This window comes from Amblyraja radiata, chromosome 6 (assembly GCF_010909765.2).
Source record: "Amblyraja radiata isolate CabotCenter1 chromosome 6, sAmbRad1.1.pri, whole genome shotgun sequence".
NCBI classification, from domain to species: Eukaryota; Metazoa; Chordata; class Chondrichthyes; order Rajiformes; family Rajidae; genus Amblyraja; species Amblyraja radiata.
In genome coordinates this window covers 62,160,275-62,181,970 of record NC_045961.1, presented here as the reverse complement: position 1 = coordinate 62,181,970, position 21,696 = coordinate 62,160,275, and positions in this window count along the sequence as shown.

Below are 21,696 nucleotides of genomic sequence, written 5' to 3'. Positions count from 1 at the left end.
AATTGTATTTCTTGTATCAAAACCACAAGAGAGAGATATTACTCGGTAAACTGGGAAATTTGACTGCCTATGTCAAACAAGAAGTCACAAGCCTGGGTATAAAAATTGACAATGATCTTAATTTTACATCTCAAATAAGGTACCAAAGTGTGCTTTCTATCACCTCAGAAATATTGCTAAAATACGGCCTTTCTTAACTCAACATGACTGTGAAAAACTCATATATGCTTTCATATCAAGCAGACTTGATTACTGGCTTGTCTTATTTACCGGTTTGTCTTCAAAATCCACCAACGTTACAGCTCATTCAAAATGCCGCAGCCCGGTTCTTAACAAATACCAAGAAAAGGGGACATATCACCCCAGTATTATATTCCCTTCATTGGCTCCCTGCGAGATCCAGGATAGACTATAAGGTCCTCCTTGTCTATAAAGCCCTACATGGCATAAGAGCAGCATATTTTACAGAGTCCCTCCTTCCCTCTGCCCCTACTCAAGCACTCAGGTCTTCTGATGCTGGCCTGTTAGCAACAATGATGCAGCAAAAAGAAAATTGGTGAAGCAGCCTTTTTCAATTACTAAAAAGATAAAATAAAATTATAACAAGTGGCTAAATGGGGGAATGTGCTTGATAAGATTATCAAATATTCCAGAAACTTTGTGAATTTAAGGGAGTGAGTAATATACAAGGTCTGTAGGAAAGAACTGCAGATGCAGGTTTAAATCAAAGGTAGACACAAAATGCTGGAGTAACTCAGTGGGACAGACAGCATCTCTGGAGAGAAGGAATGGGTGACATTTCGGGTTGAGATCTTTCAATATGCAAGGTCTTCAAGCTCTGGCAATGACCTATACCTATTTCTGTTGCTATTCCAGACCCCAACCCTGGCTCTGGATATGCACTCGGCCCAAAGGCTGAATGCCAGCCCCAACAGCCTTGTAAACCTGAGTTACAAAACCATTATTTTCCTTAAAATTTGAATTCAATTTGCAGCTCTGCCATATTTTTTTGAAAAGCCCGGTCATATGAGACTCTGTCAAGCTCTTCCTAAAGTCTATACAGACTCGTTCCTTTACTACATGCACTATTTAATGTATACTCATATTTAGTGCTCATATTTAGTGCATACTGATATTTCAGAAATGTTTCACAAGTAGAAGTTTAAAACTGTAAATATTTTATTAAAGAGACAAAAACATTTTTATTGCATTTATTCTACCTAATAATGATAAGGGAAGTGTTTTCCAAAATTTAATCAACGTATTAAGTTTATTTAATAAAGGCATGAAATTAGCATTGAATAATGCTTTATATTTTCTAGTAATCTGAATACCCAAATATTTAAATTTTTCTGTTGCGATTTTAAAGGGGAACTTCAGTAAGTGTGTAGGTTCTTGAGGTTTTAATGTCATGATTTCACTTTTATTCCAGTTTATTCTATATCCAGAAAAAGACCCAAATTCCTCTATTAAGTTTAATAAATTTGGTATGCTCGTTTGTGACTTTGTAATATATAAAAGTATATCGTCTGCATATAATGAGATTTTATTCTTTGAGTCTCTGGTATTATAGCCCTGAATATTCGGATGAATTCTTATACTTTCAGCCAGGGGTTCTATCATAAGGGCAAATAGCAGGGGTGATAGTGCACATCCCTGCCTATTACCCCTTGATAGTTGAAATTTTTGAGATAACATGTTATTAGTTAAAATTCTTGCCATCGGTTTATCATATAATAATTTTACCCATCTTATAAAATTCTCTCCCATATTAAATTTTTGTAGTACTTTATATAAGTATTGCCACTCTACCTGATCAAATGCTTTCTCTGCATCCAAAGAAATAATTGATATATCTTCTTCCTCTACTTTATGCGAGTACATTATATTAAACAGACGTCTCAGATTATTAAATGAGTATCTTTTAGGTATAAACCCCGTTTGATCAGGGTTTATCAATTTACTAATATATTTGCTTAATCTTCTTGATAAAATCTTTGCTAAAATTTTCTGATCTGTATTTAAAAGTGATATAGCTCTGTACGAGCCCGGATCTTCTAAATCTTTATCTTTTTTTGGAATAAGTGTAATAGTTGATTCTGTTAGTGTTTCAGGTAGTTTGTTTTCTTTAAAAGCATGGGAGTATAAATTAAATAAATAAGGGGTTGTTATCTCCTGAAATTTTTTATAAAATTCATTATTAAAACCATCTGGTCCCGGTGTCTTACCATTTTTCAGCGATTTTATTGTTTCACCTATTTCTTTGATTGTAATTTGAGCTCCTAATTCCTCTTGTTCCAAAAGGTCCAGTATTGGAAGATTACAATTATCTAGAAATTTTTTTATTTTACTATCTTCTCTTTTAATTTTAGATGTATATAAGTTTTGATAAAATTGGGCAAATCTATTATTAATATCTTTAGGTAGTATTAGTAATTCACCTTTCTCTGATTTAATTTTGGTTATAGTATTTTCCTTTTCTTGTTTTTTCAATTGGCGAGCTAAAAGCTTATGTGGTTTGTCACCAAACTCAAAATGTTCCTGTTTTGTCATTTGGAATAGTCTTATTACCCTTGCCGATAAAATTCGATTAAGTTTAAATTTCAGTAATATTATCTTATTGTGTTTATCTGTCGTGGAATCTTTGGCATTATCCATCTCTAACTGTCTGATTTCTTGTTCTAACAACAATTGTTCTGTCTTATTCTTTTTATTTTGAAAACTTTGATATGAAATTATAATTCCTCTCATAAATGCCTTAAAAGTTTCCCATAATAAAGAAGGCAAAGTACCTGGTATATCATTTGTATCGAAAAAAAGTTCCATTTGTTGTTTTAAATATTGATAGCCTTGCACGTCATTTAAAATATGTGTATTAAACCTCCCAAAAAATTTTTTGCCCGGCATTCCCTCAAATTTTACTGAAAATGATCTTCCTACCACAATTACTATACCTATTTCAATCTATACCGGTATATATACCAAAATACTTTAAAAAAAAATTAGACTCTAATATTACTAATTATATTTGGGACTATAGATCACATAGAATCACAAAAAAACACTTATGTAAACCAAAAGAGGTCGGGGGGCTTTCACTTCCGAATTTTATGTATTATTACTGGGCAGTGCATATTAAGAATATGATTTATTGGTTGGATAGTGCTACCCAACAGACAGAATGGATAAAAATGGAGAAGGAGGATTGCCATCCTAGTAATATAGGAACGATCCTCTTCTCCCCAAAAAAACTGAATAACACAATATATAAGAAGAACCCAATTATATATGGTACAATAAGAATTTGGAAACAAATAAAATTATCTTTAAAATTAAGAAATCTATCACTGTTAATGCCAATAGCGAATAACCCTTTATTTAAACCATCTCTTATTGATAAGACATATAACCAATGGGAAAGTCTCGGAATTAGAAGGATCGGGGATATGTATGAAATGGGAAACTTACTATCATTCCAACAATTACAATTAAAATTTAAATTGAAAAACAACCAATATTTTAAATATCTTCAGATTTGCGATTTCGTGAAAAAATATATACAAGGATATCAAAAAGTAACTCCTGACTTATTGGAAGAGGCAATGAATATTGAAGCTGACTCACAAAAATTAATATCATATTTATATAATAGTATTCTAAATATAGACCTACCATCGACAGAGGTACTTAGAGAAGAGTGGGAACGGGAACTAATGATAAAAATTACGAAGGTTAAATGGGAAAAATACCTGATATATATTCACAAATGTTCAATTAATGTAAGACATAATTTAATTCAATTTAAAATTGTACATAGATTATATTACTCAAAAACAAGATTGAACAAATTTTATCCAAATATATCCGCCACTTGTGATAAATGTCTAGCCCAAAAGGCAACTATAACACACTCCTTAGTCTCCTGCATAAAACTTTATAGATTTTGGAATGATATTTTTGAAATATTTACAAAATTATTCAAGACAAGAATGGAACCTAATACTGAAATGATTATATTTGGCGTAATGGAAGATGGGAATAAATTGAACACATCTCAAAATCTATTCCTTAACTATGGTTTAATAATAGCAAAAAAATTAATTCTTAAATTTTGGAAGGGTACATCAATACCAACGCTTAAAATGTGGATTGCAAGTATGTTGGACACCGCTCATCTTGAGGAAATGCGATTCCTCCTAATGGATAAATCAGACCAATTCATAACGAGTTGGTCTCCATTCGTCGTTTTTTTGGAATCATATGGTGCAACACAATTGTAAAAAATAACTGTTTCAGGACTGGACGAGGGTTGGTCAAGACTATAAATAATGATCTCCTCTTTTTTTTTTTTTCTTTTCTTCTCTCTATTCTCTCTCTCAACTTTTTTCATTTACTCGTTTTCTTTTTTCACACACTATATATTTCACATCTTTCTATCCTTTACTATCTAACTTCTTTTTCTTATTCTAATCTTTTTTCAGTGTAACAAAAAAAAAAAAAAAAGTTGTACATAAAATGTATTATGAAAATATATATTAGGCACTTTGGTGCCATATGACTGTACTTACTTCTAATAAAATAAAATATTAAAAAAAAAAAAAAAAGAGACAAAAACAAGATATATTACAGCTGGTGAGACCGGCATTTAGTACATTATTCTCCAAATCACAGCTGGAACATTCAATCAATTAATTTTTCTTAAATTTTTCTTAACAAAACCTCAATAAAACTAGCATCTTTTAAATTTAGTATAAAATACATATCTGATAAATATGGAATATTTGTGGTATATCATCATTATTGTACAACCATATATACCGGTCAAAATTGATGCTTAACATTTATTAAAAGTTATGGTAAAACTTCATAAAAGCCATCAGCACTCTAATAAATTAGATTACCACCTTAATGAGACGATCATAGGAATTAGTTAATCTTGGCTTCAGTTTCCAGTGTGCTTTGAGTTGGTTTTGTCAGTTTAGACAGTGACTGATGTGAAAAACTATCCATTCGGCTAGATGGTTTGTTATTGGTGGAAGTTTGGCCATTTAGTAGGGAATGGACTGAGTATTTGTTTTCTCTTCAGCATGTGTGAACTTATGTAGAAGGTTTGCTTGCTAGGAGGAAACAGCCCCTTCAGCCTACCATGGCAATGCCAACCATCGACCACTCATACATACTAGTTTCATGTTATCCCACTTTCTTATACACATTCTACGCACTCGGGACAATTTACAGAGGCCAATTATCCGTCAAACCTGAAAGTCTTTGACATGTGGGAGGAAACCCAAGAACTCAGAGGAAACCCACACAGTCATAAGGAGAACGCACGAACTCCACACAGACAGCATCTGAGGTCAGGATCGAACCCGGGTCATGGGATTTTGGCATTGTGAGGCAGCATCTCTACCAGCTGTGCCATGTGCTGCCTTAAGGAGTGGTTCAGTTAAAAACTGTAAAAGGACTTACTTGACACACAAAGTCTTTTACTACATATCTTTATTAAAGGCACTACACACACTATGCCCTAGCTGTCCATGGTCATCACTGGAGCTAGAGAGTGAGCTGGAGGTGGGGAAGCTACAATTATACTAGAGACAATGGGGAGTGGTTAGTAGTGGTGAGGTCACTATGTTAAAGGAGCATGCACTGATCTACATCCTTCCTCTTGGAAACAAAAGCGACCACGGCTCATACGCTAGAATCAGACCATAAGCAGGGAACAGTTAGACTATATCATGATACAGACTACTCGCACACTCCGTACCGGACAGGCGGCTTGACCAACTGCCCAGAGCGGGTGCGCAACCCGCCTTCCCCTTCAACCGCAGGAGCAGGTACGGGGGCAGGGACAGAGATGGGAGATCCGGGTGACGAGCGCCCATGGGAAGGAGGAGAACGGGGGGGCGAAACAGGTACACCTGCAGGTGAGGCAGGAGAAGGAGGCTGGCGTGTGCGGGGCACAGAAAGCTGAGAGGGCAGTGTCCGGGGCATGCGAGGAGTGACAGGGGCAGGAGGAGTTACAGGCAGTGGGGAATGGACAGGCGGCGAAAACGGGACTGCGGGAGGCGGAGCAGGCTCGTTGACAAGCAGCAGGTGCTGGCGTGTCCGACGGTACACGGTGCCCTCGTAGTCAACCAGGTATGACCGGGGAGAGTCAGCATTGCCAACTACAACGGCCAGCCGGTGATGACCGGAGGTGGACTTCATCCGGACAACCTGGCCTGGGAACAGACGGGGAAGCAGACGGGATGATTTGTCAAAGGAGCGCTTCTGGATGACCTGCTTCTCGATGATGCGCTGCTTGACAGCGGCAGGGCTGCGGACCTCGGGCTTTAGGGATTGCTGAGAGACCGGGAGAGGGGGTCGAGTGGTGCGGGACATGAGGCGCTGGGCAGGCGAACCGAGTGCGGGGTCCCGGGAAATGTTGTGGAGGTTGAGGAGGGCAAGGTAGAAGTCCGAATGAGCAAGCCGACAATGTTCCAGCAGCTCCTTGGCGCTGCGGACAGCGCGCTCCGCAAGGCCATTGCTTTGCGGGTACTCGGGGCTGCTGGTGATGTGGCGAATGTTCCATCGGGTGGCGAAGGCGCCGAACTCTGCGCTGGTAAACTGGCTGCCGTTGTCGGATTGGAGAGTCACCGGGGAACCAAAGGTCGAAAAGTGGCGACGAAGCTTCCTGATGACGGCAGCAGACGTGAGGGACGGCAGCTGGTCCACCTCGAACCAGCTGGAGTAGGAGTCCACCAGGACCAGGAAGTGTTTGCCATGCCATTCGAATATGTCAGTGGCGACAGCCATCCACGGCAACTCGGGAGCCGGCTGCTGCATGAGAGGTTGGCGCTGTTGATGAGGCAGGAGACTGTTGCAGGCAGCACAGGCGGAGACCCTGTCCCGGATGTCCTTAACCATGCCAGGCCAGTAAAACTGGGCTTGGGCCTGGGACAAAGTGGCCTCCACCCCGGGGTGGCCGTTGTGGGCAGTTTGAACGTAGTGATCCCGCAGCGCGGCTGGCACCACGACCTTGTGACCCTTCACCACCACGCCGTTGTGCAGCACCAATTCGTCCCGAACCAGGAAGTAGGGCACGGCACCAGCCGGTAGGGAAGAGCGTCGGTCAGGCCAGCCACGCCGGATGACGCCCTCAAGCTGTTGCAGGGCAGGATCAGCGGCAGTGTGTTTGACCAGGGACTGCATCTGCCAAGAGGGAACAATGTTAACGTTCAGTACCATCAGGTCAGACGATTTGTATGGATGGCGGGCAACGGAAGGGAGCGGCGCACGGGACAATGTGTCGGCCACGAACATTTCCTTGCCCTTGCGGTACACAATTTCGAATGTGAAACGTTGGAGCTGCAGCATCATTCACTGCAAACGTGAAGAGGCTGCGTGGATAGGCTTGTTCAAGATAGAGACCAGCGGCTGGTGGTCAGTTTCAATGGTGAAGGAGTTGCCCAGAATGTAGTCCTTGAATTTGGAGCATGCGAACACCACGGCAAGGAGCTCCTTTTTGATCTGAGCGTAGCGCTGCTCAGCAGGGGTCATGGTGCGAGAGGCATAGGAAACACGCAGCTGCCGATTGTCATAGAGCTGCAGGCAGGCGGCACCGAGGCCGAACCGAGAAGCATCGCAGGTGAGGACGATTGGCCTGTTTAGGTCAAAGAACTTTAGAGTCGGGGTGCGTGCGAGCTTGGACTTCAGGGCCACGAAGGCCGACTGGTGGTGCGGGAGCCAGACCCAGGCATTGTCCTTCTTGATCAGCTCCCTCAGGGGGGCACTCAGTTCGCTGAGGTCGGGTATGAACTTCCCCAGGTAGTTGACCATGCCCAGAAAGCGCTGCAGGCCGGGCACGTCGGTGGGAGCGGGCATTTCGGTGACCGCTGCCGTCTTCTGGAGGGGCGAACTCGAACGATGCATAATGTTCCATTGCCTCCGGACCAGCCAGGTTGAGGAGTAGGTGAGCCTGTACCGCAGGAGTGGCACCAGGATGAGCGATCTCGATATAGTGTTCGTAGTCGCGCTGGAAGACAGTCCAGCGGTGCACGATGTCCGCGTCAAAAACGAGCGTGTCGGGACGACGACACGAGTTGGACATAGTAAAAATATTGAGGTGGGGACACAACTGGGATAAACAAATAATAAAATAAAGCCGATGAACAGGAGACGCAAGTCTACCGCGCTGACACCATGTAAAAGGTCTTACTTGACACACAAAGTCTTTTACTACATATCTTTATTAAAGGCACTACACACACTATGCCCTAGCTGTCCGTGGTCATCGCTGGAGCTAGAGAGCGAGCTGGAGGTGGGGAAGCTACAATTATACTAGAGACAATGGGGAGTGGTTAGTAGTGGTGAGGTCACTATGTTAAAGGAGCATGCACTGATCTACAAAAACCATAGCCATTAATTGTGTAATGTTTTTCTTTTGTTGTACTATAATTAATCTATTTGCAGATTGTACACGTCTGGTTTCCGGTGCTGCACGGCATCGACAGTTTCATACATTTATGCTGGGAAATGCAAGTTCAATCTGTGGTTAAGAGAAAGTGGAATTATTGGCGAAGATGTTCCATAAATGAGACAGCAATATTATTGTGCAATATGTAAAAATAATTTATATACACTGTATCTTATCAAAAAGCACCACAACAATAATATATATTTAAAGTGCAAGCTATGCTATGAGGTAAGTGAGTTTTACATCTAGTTTATGCACAAGAAAAATATAAACATCAAATGTGTGAATGATTAGATAATATATTTTTATTTTCATCTACCAAAGAATGCTGACAAGAACATGAAGGCACCCCCCTGCACTTCTACGGAGTGGTGCTGAACATTTTTCCCTTCAAGTAAATGGGTAGATGATATTTGGTCTCGCATAATTATCACTTCTGTATGTGTGGCATTATTTAAATAGCCCTTCAAACAATTTTAAATGGCAGCACACAACACACATAACTTAATCTGCTTAATCCTATTTTCCCCGTCTTTCTTTTTTAAACAAGCATTTTTTAATAATCCTCTTTTAAATATTCTGATTGACTTAGCTTCAGTAGAAAATGTTGATAAAGCATTCATATATCGAGCGGAATTCAGAACGAGAGGATTTGAGTATAGGAGTAAAGAAGTCCTTCTGTAGTTTTACAGGGCCCTGATGAGACCACATCTAGAGTATTGTGTGAAGTTTTGGTCCCTTATTTTGAGTAAGGACATCTTTGCTATTGAGGGAGTGCAGCGTAGGTTCACGAAGTTAATCCCCGGGATGGTGGGACTGACATATGAAGAAAGATTGGAAATACTGGGCTTGTATTCACTGAAATTTAGAAGGATGAGAGGGCATCTTATAGAAACATATGAAATTATAAAAGGACTGGACAAGCTAGATGCAGGAACAATGTTCCCAATGTTGAAGGAGTCCGGAAGCAGGGGCCACAGTTTAAGAATAAAGGGGAGGCCATTTAAAACTGAGATGAGAAAAAACGTTTTCACCCAGAGAGTTGTGAATTTGTGGAATTCTCTGCCACAGAAGGCAGTAGAGGCCAATTCACTGGATGAATTCAAAAGAGAGTTAGATAGAGCTCTAGGGGCTAACCAAATGGCCTCTTCCTGCACCTATTTTCTATGTTTCTATATCTAATAGCACGTATGAAAACCTTTCAGTTAATCTCACCCTTTCATGCTTCAAGTGCTAATCCTTTATTTATGGTTTTATGCTATTAGCTCATTAGTCAGTGGATAGGGCCGATCCTTGGAGCAAAGCACTTAAATCCATTGATACTTCATTTTGGTGATGCAATAATGCTTAGTTGCAGGATTATATTTCACTAAAATAAGAGAACAGAGAAATTTATTTCCTTTTTAAATGATAAAAATGGATCATGTTATCTAGTACAGATGGCTTTAGGACATGCTCAAATTCCCTGTCTAATAACTGCATTCAGATATATTTTAGAAAAGCATTTTAATTTCAGTTCATGGTGATATCTTTCTGCTGATTGGACTGTTAAAGCATAGCTGACTTTCTGAATAATTAAAAAGGTAAGAAAGGGTGTTATTGTGGCAGCACTGTGTGATGGACCACGCATCCCCTTCCTGCCTATGGATAGTAACAAACTATCCAACGGATAATAACAAACTATCCATTTTCCTAACAATCCACCAGCGGCCGATAAGTATGGCGGCCTGAAGGCGCTGCTGCTCCATACCTTCAGCCTCAGTCGGATGGCGCGAGCGGCCCGCATTTACAACATGGGTGGGCTCGGCGACCGTATCGGCAACCGTAAATCATTGGCCCGAATGAGTGAGATGCTCTCACTCATGGATGGACACCACTACTGCATGCTTTCTGAATATACCATATCTGCAACAGCTTCCAGATGACATCCGCTCACTCCTCGCAGGGGTAAATTTTGAAAACCCTCAGGCTCTAACGGAGCATGCCGACCAGCTGTGGCTGTCCAGACGGCAGGAAGTGGGCCAGCTGGATCGGGTTTTCAAGGTGCCCTGGAAGGCACAGATGCCTAGAGCCATGCCCACCAGGGGCTCCACGGAGGATCTGGAATCTGCCCTTAAAGGGGAACTCCTTAAAGGAAAAGTCCTTAAAGGGAAAGTCCATAAAGGGGAAAGGTGCTTTTACCACTTGCGTTGGGGATCGGCAACCCGTAAATTGTGCCCACCCTGTGTGTTTCCGGGAAACCGTGGGGCCGGCTGCCGGTAATCACCGCAGCGGTCGGCAAAGTTCATCGCCGTTACGCCTGGGACCGGCGTTCGGTCCGAAGATTTTTGGTTGATACGGGGGCCGAGATCAGCGTGGTGCCCCCGTCCGGGACGGGCACGTGTGCCGGTAAGTGCGAGCCCTTATTTACTGCTGCAAATGGCAGCCCCATACGGATGTATGGGGTCCACACCATACCTGTGATATTTGGCGCCTGCCATTTTTCTTGTCCATTTACAGTGGCAGATGTGACCCAGCCATTGTTGGGTGCTGATTTTCTCCGGGCGCAATCTCTGCTGGTGGACGTGAGGGGACAGCGCCTTGTCCACGCTTCTATGCTCTCCTTGCACCCTGCTGCGTCTGCCGTGCCAATTCGCGACCCAGTGGTGGCGTTGGACAATATCTACTCACAAATTTTGGCAGAGTACCCGGCTATCCTGATCCCTCAGTTCGACTTGATCAACCCGAAGCATGGGGTACAGCATCACATTCTGACTTCGGGACCACTGCTTCACACCCGTGCCCGAAGTCTGGCCCCCGACAAACTCCAAAAGATTGGGAATTGGGAATTGTCTGGCGATCAAACAGTCCATGGGCCTCCCCTTTGCACATGGTGCCCAAGGTCTCCGTTGGCTGGAGGTCTTGTGGCGACTACCGCCACCTGAATGATACTACGATTGCAGACCGGTACCCCATCCCACACATTCAGGACATCTCTGCCCATCTAGCTGGAGCAAAATTCTTCTCCAAAATCGACCTGGTACAGGGGGTACAATCTGATCTCCGTGCAACCGGAGGATGTGCCCAAAACAGCTATCATTACCCCCTTCGGGCTATTTGAATTTGTGTGTATGCCCTTCGGCCTTAAGAATTGCGCACAGGCATTCCAACGCCTGATGGACACTGTGGGACGGGGGCTGGATTTTGTCTGCATTTATCTGGACGACATCCTGGTGGCGAGTCATTCGCGACAGGAACATTGCGCCCACCTCCGGTTATTGTGCCAGCGCCTGAGCGACTTTGGGTTGGCATTAAACCCGGATAAGTGCCAGTTTGGCCTTCAGGCCATCGACTTCTTGGGCCATCGTGTGACGCAGCACGGTGCGGTGCCTCTACCAGACAGCGTGGATGCCATTCACCGGTTTCCACGGCCATCCACAGTGCGGGGCTTACAGGAATTTGTCGGAATGATACAGTTCTACCACCGATTTGTGCCGGAGGTGGCGAGAATACTGCGGCCGCTATTTCAACTGTTGTCAAGCAAGTGGCGGGACTTGCAGTGGACCGACGTTTCCATGGCGGCCTTCGAGGGGGCGAAAGAGGCATTGGCTTGGGCGACGATGCTGGTACATCCGCGGGTCAACGCCTCTACATCACTAAGTGTGGATGCCTCGGACTCTGTGGTTGGTGGTGTATTGGAACAGTTTGTCACTGGTGGCCTCTCGCTTTTTTCAGCCACCAACTCAACCCGGCGGAGCATAAATACAGCATGTTCGACCGGGAACTGCTCGCTTTATACCTGGCGGTGAGGTATTTATTTTATTTCCTGGTGGGCCGGAACTTCGCCACGTTTACTGACCATAAGCCCCTCACTTTTGCCTTTGCCAAGGTGGCCGACGCTTGGTCTGCTCGGCAGCAGCGCCACCTCACCGCTATTTCCGAGTTCACGACGGACATCCACCACATCGCCGGGAAAAATAACCTGGTCGTGGATGCCTTGTCCCGCCCGGCTGTGATGGCCATTCTCGATGTGTCCCCAGGATTCGATTACTCCGCTTTGGCAGCGGCACAGAAAGTGGACGAGGAGACAAGGGTATTCCGAGCTGCCATCACAGGGCTGGTGCTCGAGGACATGCCTTTGGGTTCTGCTGGCATCACCGTCCTATGTGACGTCTCCACGAGGCAGCCGCGGCCCATTGTTCTGGCTTCGCATTTTCTACTCCATTCATGGTTTGGCCAAACCATCCATCCGGGCGACGGTTGTGGCAAGATTCGTATGGCACGGATAGCGGAGGCTGGTCGATCATTGGGCCCGGACGTGCATTCCCTGTGAAACATTGAAGGTTCAGCGGCACGTTCGGGCGCCAGTTCAAGACTTTGCGGTTTCAACCATGTGCATGTGGATATCGTGGGGCTGCTGCCTACATCCCGCAGAATTTCACACTTGCTTATGGTGGTGGACCATTTCACCCGATGGCCGGAGGCCATCCCGCTTGTCGATACCTCGACCATGTCATGCGCGTGTGCCCTGGTGGCCTATTGGGTTGCCCGTTTCGAGATACCGCTGGACATCTCATCTGCCCGAGGTGCCCAATTCATGTCGGAGCTGTGGTCAGCAATGACTCGCCTGTTGGGGGCTCAGGTCCACCACTCGATGACCTATCACCCTAAGTAGAATGGGTTGGTGGAACGTTTTCACCGCCGGCTTAAGGACGCTTTGAAGGCTCATCTCACTGGTCCTGGTTGGATGGACGAGGTCCCATGGGTCCTGCTGGGGATTCGCTCCACCCCAAAGGAGGACTTGCAGGCGTCATCAGCTGAGTTGGTTTATGGTGTTCCACTGACCATGCCCGGGGAGTTTATCCCAACCGCTGGTGGCCCCCGGGTGTCGCCGTCATCCATGTTGGTCCGACTGAGGGAGAGGGTCGGCGCCCTGTCTCCTGTCCCAACGTCCTGGCATGGTGTCGCTTCATCTCACATGCCGCCGGCTCTTGCGGACTGTCAGTATGTCTTCCTCCGCCGCGACGCCCACAGGGCGCCCTTGCAGCAACCTTATGAGAGTCCATTTCGGGTGCTACGGCACGGGCCCATGACTTGAATTGGACATGGGGGGTCTTGGGGAGACCATTTTGGTGGCTCGTTTGAAGCCGGCCCATTTGGACCTGAGCAAGCCAGTCCAGGTGGCCCAGCCTCGCCATCGAGAGCGTTCTCCATCTCGGGTCCCACCTAGTTCGTTCTTACCAGAAAATAAACCTTTGCATGGGGACATACGTACGAAGTCCGGCCGCCTCATTCGGCTGCCCATCGTTTTTGTGCCTCTGGTTCTGGGGGGGGGGGGGGGGGGAGGTTAACGTGGCGGCACTGGGTGATGGGCCACGCACTGTACATAACCTTCGGCTCTTTGGGGGGGGTCACGTGTCCCGGTGACGAGAGATAGGGTCTCGGTTTGGTCACGGGTGCCAAAGGAGTATTTAAGGGTTAATCGCGCGCACACAGGGTTGGTGAGTGAGGAGAATTAGTGTAGCAATAAAGAACCAGTATTTCGGACAAACTTCATGTCTGCCTCATTCTTTAACGGACAACTCCGCGCCCGCTACATTATTTAATCCATTCTGCCAGAAACCATTCACCCTTCTGCAGAATTGCAAGAGGTGAAAGATAGAATGGTATAAATTCTCCGTTTGGAAAGCATTTCCAGAATCACTGCATTGCATCTATCGAAACATATCTAAAACTCTGATCTTTTTATCTTCCGGTTTGGCGATCTTTCTATTTGCGCAAAAATGGTTCGCGTTAGCGTTATGATGTTTCACCAGTTCACTCACTGTTCTCCTATGCTACGAGTCCACTGAGTTTCGTTCCGATCGGTTGAATGTCGTAAAAGTTAGCGAGGTTTAAAAATCTTAAAAACCACTCGTGTGCAGATCGATCTCTTCTCCTGCCAGTTGGCACCACGCAGATTAGTCTCTTTCCCTGTCACTACCCGGGATGGTCCACCCCTTCCTGCACCATCGCGGCGGAGGTTTTCAACCGTACTTTCCGAGGGACGCAAAGCAGCCCAGCCCTGCCCCGCCCCAAACAGCCCCGCCCAAAGCAGCAGCCCTGCCCTAAGCAGCATCCCTGCTCCCATGCTGAAGGAGTGGCGCATTACACAGAGAGAGGGAGCGCCACAGCCTGGCCCACAGCACGAGGGAGGGGTGGGGGGAGAGAGGAGACGGACGGAGGGGGGAGGGAGGGGGGAGAGAGAGGGGAGAGAGGAATGATGGAGAGAGGCAGGAGAGAGAGATGAGGAGGGAGAGAGGGGTGGAGGGAGAGGGGAGAGGGATGAGGGGGATGGAGAGAGAGAGGGATTTCGGATGGAGAGGGGAGAGGGATGAGGGGGATTGAGGGAGAGAGGGATGAGGGATGGAGAGGGGAGAGACAGGGAGGAGGGAGGGGGAAGTGAGGGAGGCAGTGGGGTAGAGGGGTGGTGGTGTGCAGGATGGTAGGGAGGGGGTGGAAGGGGTCCAGTTTGATGGGCAAGGTGAGATAGAGGGGGGAAGTAGAGGGAGAGGGGAACAGGGAGGGGTAGATTTGATGGAAATGGGATAGACGTGAGTAATGGATATTGCGTTGGGCGAACGGGTTGCGTTGGGGGAACGGGTGAGTGGTGGAACATTGCGTTGGAGAACGGGTTGCGTTGTGGACCAGGCCTCCCGTGTTACAGGGACCCAACGGGTCCCACTTAGTCTAGTTCTCATTAAGAATGCCAACATGGTCACCCTTAACTAATGAGGAGATGCAATGGTTAGGAAATATATGCACTCCAGGAAGGGGCAGCACATTGGCACAGCAGTAGAGTTGCTGCCTTACAGTGCAAGAGACCCAGGTTTGTTCTCGACCATGGGTGCTGTTTGTACAGAGCTTGTACGTTCTCCCTGTGGCCACGTGGGTTTTTTCCAGGTGCTCCTGTTTTTTCCCACATTTCAAAGAAGTGCAGGTTCATAGGTTAATTTGCTTCTGTGAATTGACCCTGGTGCGTAGGAGAGAACTAGTGTACGGGTGATCGCTGGTCAGCACAGACTCGGTCGGCAATAGGGCCTGTTCCATGCTGTATCTCTACACTAAACTAATCAGAGACATGTGAGCAAGCTAAGATAAAGTTAGCTTCAGGAATTATATAACTGGACAAGGTCACTATCTGGCAATCTTACCTTGATGCACTATCTAATGTGTTCACCAGCAGATATTCCGTGCTCTCAAGCCTCACAGTAAATTTATGTTGCTTAAGCAGAATTCAAGGTTGGAATGCTGAATGGTGAACTGGAGAGAGGAGAACATTACTTATATATATATATATTACCAAAATATATGGCACCAAAAAGGGGGAGTGCACAACCCTAAAAAAAAAACAGCCATGCAGGTGTTGCCCACCCAAGAGGAGGAGTGGCAGGAGGTGATGCCACAGAAGATCACAGGAGGAGGTAGTCCTGCATGAGAGACCCCTGGAGGAGGAGACCAGTGTGGTAGTATATGTCCCCACCACCATCCCATCCTTCACTGCCTCATTTGAAGGCAGCAAAGCAGCCCTTTATCCTGTGTCTGACACAGCATCAGAGGCAGATGCCCCAATGGTGATGAGGGAGAGCTGGAGGAAGATTATGCCCTACACCTTCACCAGGTAGCAGGAGGTGGACCTTGAGGAATGGTTCCAGCAGAATGCCTTCCTGTACGAAAAGGAAAATGAGGGGTACAGGGACAGGGACAAGAATGGCATGCTTCCCATCCACTGCCCCACATGTGTGCTTAAAGTTCCATCTTTTGTCAAAGCCCAGCGCCACTCTCTTCCAGTCATCTGGTGTACTGGGATAGTCCATCACATCATCTCCATTCACCCATTGAGACCTCTTCTTGTGCTTCCTCTTCACCCTTGCTCTTCCCCTTCTGCTTTTCATAAAAGGCTGCCGAAGCAAAAGGGCTTCTGCAGACAGCAGTAAAATGTACATGGTCGAAGCCAGTGTTCAACATAGTCGAAGGAGGTCGAAGGAGGTCTTCTTCATAGTCGTGGGAGGTCTTCAACATAGTCGTGGGAGGTCTTCAACAGTCGTAGGAGGTCGTAGACATAGTCGTGGAAGGTCATAGGAGGTCGTAGGTTACCACAACGTTGATTTGTATTAGGTCGTTTAAAGTCATCGGAGGTCGCGAATTAGGTCGTGAAAGTGGGACAGGGGCTTTAAGCATTCTTAGAAATAAAAAAGTTAGATGTTTTTTAAACTCATTATAGGTTACATTTCATTTTCTTAAAACTGAATGCTCCAAACAGCTTATCCACTGATGAAAATTGTATGTGGTTCATTTGTGCTAAGTTTCTCCATTGTGGATGGAATCCATTTCAGTGACTGTTTCGTATCTATCATTTATTACAATAAGTGTTTGGAAAACAGAAAATAAATCATAATTGGGTTTGGAATTTTTCTTCGGACATCACATAACTTGAGCAGCATTCTATAAAAACATTTATCCAATCCATTTAATATTTGGTTGCAATTCAGATAAAGAATGTAATATCAGATAGACAAAATAGCAAACATCCGATACCCTTAAATTACATTGGAGCCCAAAAAGCAATTATACAGAAGTATCCCGAATAGAATGTGTGGTTAGTGCATATCACGTGGTAAAATCTGGGTCTGGGATCTGGGTTACATGGCCAAGATTTAATCAATGGGATACTTTGAGTAAATGTGTACCACTGTATTGATTGATTAAGAGTTGATGAAAATGTAATGAAGGGAACCAGCCTGTTTCTGCGCATGTTTTGATGAGCTTCTCTGGCACTTTATTACATTCATTGAATTATTTGTTCTTTGCAATTCTGTGTAATACAATCAATGCCGATTCTGCTGTGACAGCTAACAACCTCCATTCTATACAGAACAGATTACCTTTCTAGATCAAAGGATTTTAATCACAATGGTCCATACAGTGTTTAATTGGCAAAATTAAACTGGCATTTCAAAATGGTAAATGCAGATGTGAAAGACTGAAGCAAATACCAATGAATTTGTTTTCTTTTCAATTGAACAACATTCAGCTGCATTTAAGAACAGGAATCCCAACAGTTAAGCGCCTGTCCCACTTGGCTGTCATTCGCGCGCCATTTACGAGACCTGCTAGCATGTGGGTAGCGTGTGGGTAGCATGTGGGTAGCACGTGGGTAGTGCGTGGGTAGCACAGGACGGGCACATGGAGTGGTGTGGATGAATTTGGAGTGGCGTGGAGGGGTGTGGATTTGTCCTGAACGAAATCTTCACGCCCCACCGGCCTGTCACGTAACTGACGGCCAAAGTGGGACAGGCCCAAGACCCTGGCGTGGCGCAACATCTCATCTCCAACAGCAGCAGAGGCAGGCAAACGACTGCCGAACTTGGCCTGGGGCTCACGTCCGTTGCGGATCCGTTTCCGCCCCCACCTACTCCCAGAGCGGTGCCAAGACGATTGGAGATAGACACAAAATGCAGGAGTAACTCAGCGGGACTGGCAGCATCTCTGGAGAGAAGCAATGGGTGATGTTTCAGGTCGAGACCCTTCTTCAGACTGAAGGAGAGTCTCGACCCAAAATATCATCCATTCCTTCTCTCCAGAGATGCTGCCGGTCCCGCTGAGTTACTCCTGCATTTCGTGTCCATCTTTAGATTCAGATTCAGATTCAGATTCAGCTTTAATTGTACAGTACAGAGACAACGAAATGCAGTTAGCATCTCTCTGGAAGAGCGACATAGAATATGAGCAATAAATACATCTATTTACATGCATACAGTCATAGTGTTTTCCTGGTGGGAGGAGTGTCCGGGGGGGGGGGGTGATTAGCAATCACCGAGGTACATTGTTGAGCAGTGTGACAGCCGCAGGGAAGAAGCTGTTCCTGGACCTGCTGGTCCGGTAACGGAGAGACCTGTAGCGCCTCCCGGATGGTAGGAGGGTAAACAGTCTATGGTTGGGGTGAGAGCAGTCCTTGGCGATGCTGAGCGCCCTTCGCAGACAACGCTTGCTTTGGACAGACTCAATGGAGCGGAGTGAGGAACCGGTGATGCATTGGGCAATTTTCACCACCCTCTGCAGTGCTTTCTGGCCGGAGACAGAGCAGTTGCCATACCATACTGTGATACAGTTGGTAAGGATGCTCTCAATGATGCAGCGGTAGAAATTCACCAGAATCTGGGGAGGCAGATGGACCTTCTTCAGTCTCCTCAGGAAGAAGAGACGCTGGTGAGCCTTCTTGACCAGAGTTGAGGTATTGTGGGTCCAAGAGAGGTCATCGGAGATGTTGACCCTCAGGAACCTGAAGCTGGAAACACGTTCCACCTCCGTCCCGTTAATGTGGATGGGGGTGTGCGTGCCGCCCCTCGACTTCAAAGGAAGAAATGCGGCCGGAAGCCGTACATGTAAATGGATCCATTCCGATTGGACGTCTGCGAGCCTCGGGCATTGCGATTGGACGTCTGCGAGCATCGGGCATTGTGACATCGCACGGCGGGAACGAATCGAAAGGCAGAAAGGCAGCCGGACGGATGTCGGACGGATGGGCGAGAGTTTTATATAATAATAGATAGATAGTTATGATACAATTAGCAATTATGCTAGATTTCGAACAATTCATTATTTATATAATCAATAGAGCAGCAGGATTTTCCTCCCTAAGCATATGAAATCTATCTATACATAACTATAGCTCTGATCTTGTTATCTTTCGGTTTGCGCAGTAATTCTATATGCGCAAAAACACTACGCAATAGTATTATGATTTTTCGCCAGCTTGCTCACCGTTCTCCTTTGTTCTGTTCGGTGGTTTAATGTAAAAGGTAGCGAGGTTTAAAAACCTTAAAAACCGCGCGTGCGCAGATTGATCTGCTCTCCTGCAAGTCAGCACTGCACGGATCGGTCTTTTCTCCTGTCACTTCGTGGGACGGTCCGCCCCTTCCTGCACCATCGCATCTTCACTAACCCAGGCCAGGAGATGTCAGCAAATGGAAAGCGGATAATCTGATATCGGTGGAGGAAAACGTCCAGCAACCAGCGCCCGCTGTGAGTTCGCATCGCACCGTCAACTCCAGCCTCTCCCCTCGGTCCCCCTCACTGGCTCCTGCCCCCCTCCCCCATAATACCCCCTCTCCCCCACATCCCTGTCTTTCCTCCGAGCTCCCTCCCCCTTCCGCCCCCTCAACCCCCTCCCCCCACAACCCCCCCACACACACCCTCACCTTTCCCCCCACCTACATTTCCCCTCCCCCATACCACAACCCCGCCCACACCACCCAACCTGCCCCCACAATCCTCCACGGCCACACACACCCCCGCCCACACATCCCCCCCCTCCCGCCAACACACACTCTCCCCCCACAACCGCGCCCCCACAACCTCCCTCACAACCCCCCTCGCCCCCACCCACCCCTCCCACACACACGCTTCCCCACATCCCCCTCTCCCGCTCCCACTTCCTCCCTCCACCCACAGCCCACCCACACACAACACCTCCCCCACAAATCCCCTCCTCCCCCACACCCCTTCACCCACAACCCCCCCTTGCCCCCACAACGTCCTGCCTCCCACACACCCCTCCCATTGCCCACACACTCTCCTCCCCCCCTCCCTTCCCCCACACACCCCCTCCCCTCCATAACCCTCTCACTCCCTCCCCCCCGCACGCCTCCCGCCCAAACATCCCTCACCTCCTGCCGGCCCCCGCCTGAAGCCGTCCCCCTCCCCCGGCTACAGAACGTTCCCCGCCGGCCCCCGCCTGAAGCCATCCCTGGCAAAAGGACACACCCGCCGGCCCCCGCCTGAAGCCGTCCCCCTCCCCCAGCTACAGAACACTCCCCGCCGGCCCCCGCCGGCCCCCACCGGCCCCCACCGGCCCCCGCCTGAAGCCATCCCTTGCAACAGGACACACCCGCCGGCCCCCGCCTGAAGCCATCCCCCACCCCGGGCTACAAGATGCTCCCAACAGTCCCCGCCTGATGCCATCCTCAGCTGCAGGTTGCTTCCCCACTACCGGCCCCCACCTCAAGCTGTCCCATCCCCAGCTGCAGGATGCTCCCCACCGATCCCCGCTTGAAGCCAGTGGAGAATGGCAGTGGCAGGCTACGGCAGCAAAAGGCCATGGCCATGGTAGCGTTAGGCCACGATAGCGATAGACCATGGCAGCGGCAGCAGTAAGCCATGACAGCGATAGGCCGTGGCAACGGCAAGGCTAGGCAGCAGTAGGCAGTGGCAGCGGCTGGCCATGGCAGGGGTAGGCAGTGGTAGACCACGGCAGCGGTAGGCCTTGGCAGCGCCCCCCCCCCCTCTACCGGCATCTGACAGGCCCCGCCTGAAGCCGTCCCCCTCCCCTGGCTACAGGATGCTCCCCACCTGAAGCTGTCCACATTCCACAGCTACAGAATGCTGCCTCTGGCCCCCGTCTGGAGCCGTCCCCTTCCCCTGCTGTAGGATGCTTTCTCCCCCCTCCCACCTGACCCCACCTAAAGACATCCCCCATCGCCGCCTGAAGCAGTCCCCCTTCCCCAGCTGCAGATCTCTCCCCGCTGGCCCCTACCTGAAGCCATCCCTGGCTACAGGTCACTCCCACCGGCCCCCGCTTGAAGCCGGACCCCTCCCCCACCCCCGGCTACAGGATGCTCCCGCCGGTGCCCGCCTGAAGCCGTCCCCAGCTGCAGTATGCTCCTCCCCCCCACCCACCAATCCCCACCTGAACCTGTCCCGTCCCCAGCTGCAAGACACTCCCCCATCCCCACCAGCCCCCGCCTGAAAGTGTCCCCGTCTCCATCCGTAGGATGCTCTCCACCAGTCCCCGCCTGAAGCCGGTGGGGAGTGGCAGCGGTAGGCCATGGCAGCGACAGGCCACGGTCACGGCAGCAGTAGGACAGGACAGCAATAGGCAGCAGCAGCGGTAGGCCACAACAGGGATAGGCCACGGAAGCGGCAGCAGCAGGTCTAGGCAGTGGCAGGCCATGGCAGGGGTAGGCAGCGGTAGGCCAGGGCAGCGCTCCCCCCCTCACATCAGCCCCCGACAGGCCCTGCCTGAAGCTGTCCCCCTCCTCTGGCTGCAGGACGCTCCCCCACCCCCACCGGCCCCCGCCTGAAGCCATTCCCGTCCCCAGCTGCAGGATGCTCCCCACCAGTCCCTGCCTGAAGTCGGTGGAGAGCGGCAGCGGTAGGCCATGGCAGGGACAGGCCACGGCCATGACAGCGGTAGGCTACGACAGCAATAGGCCACGGCA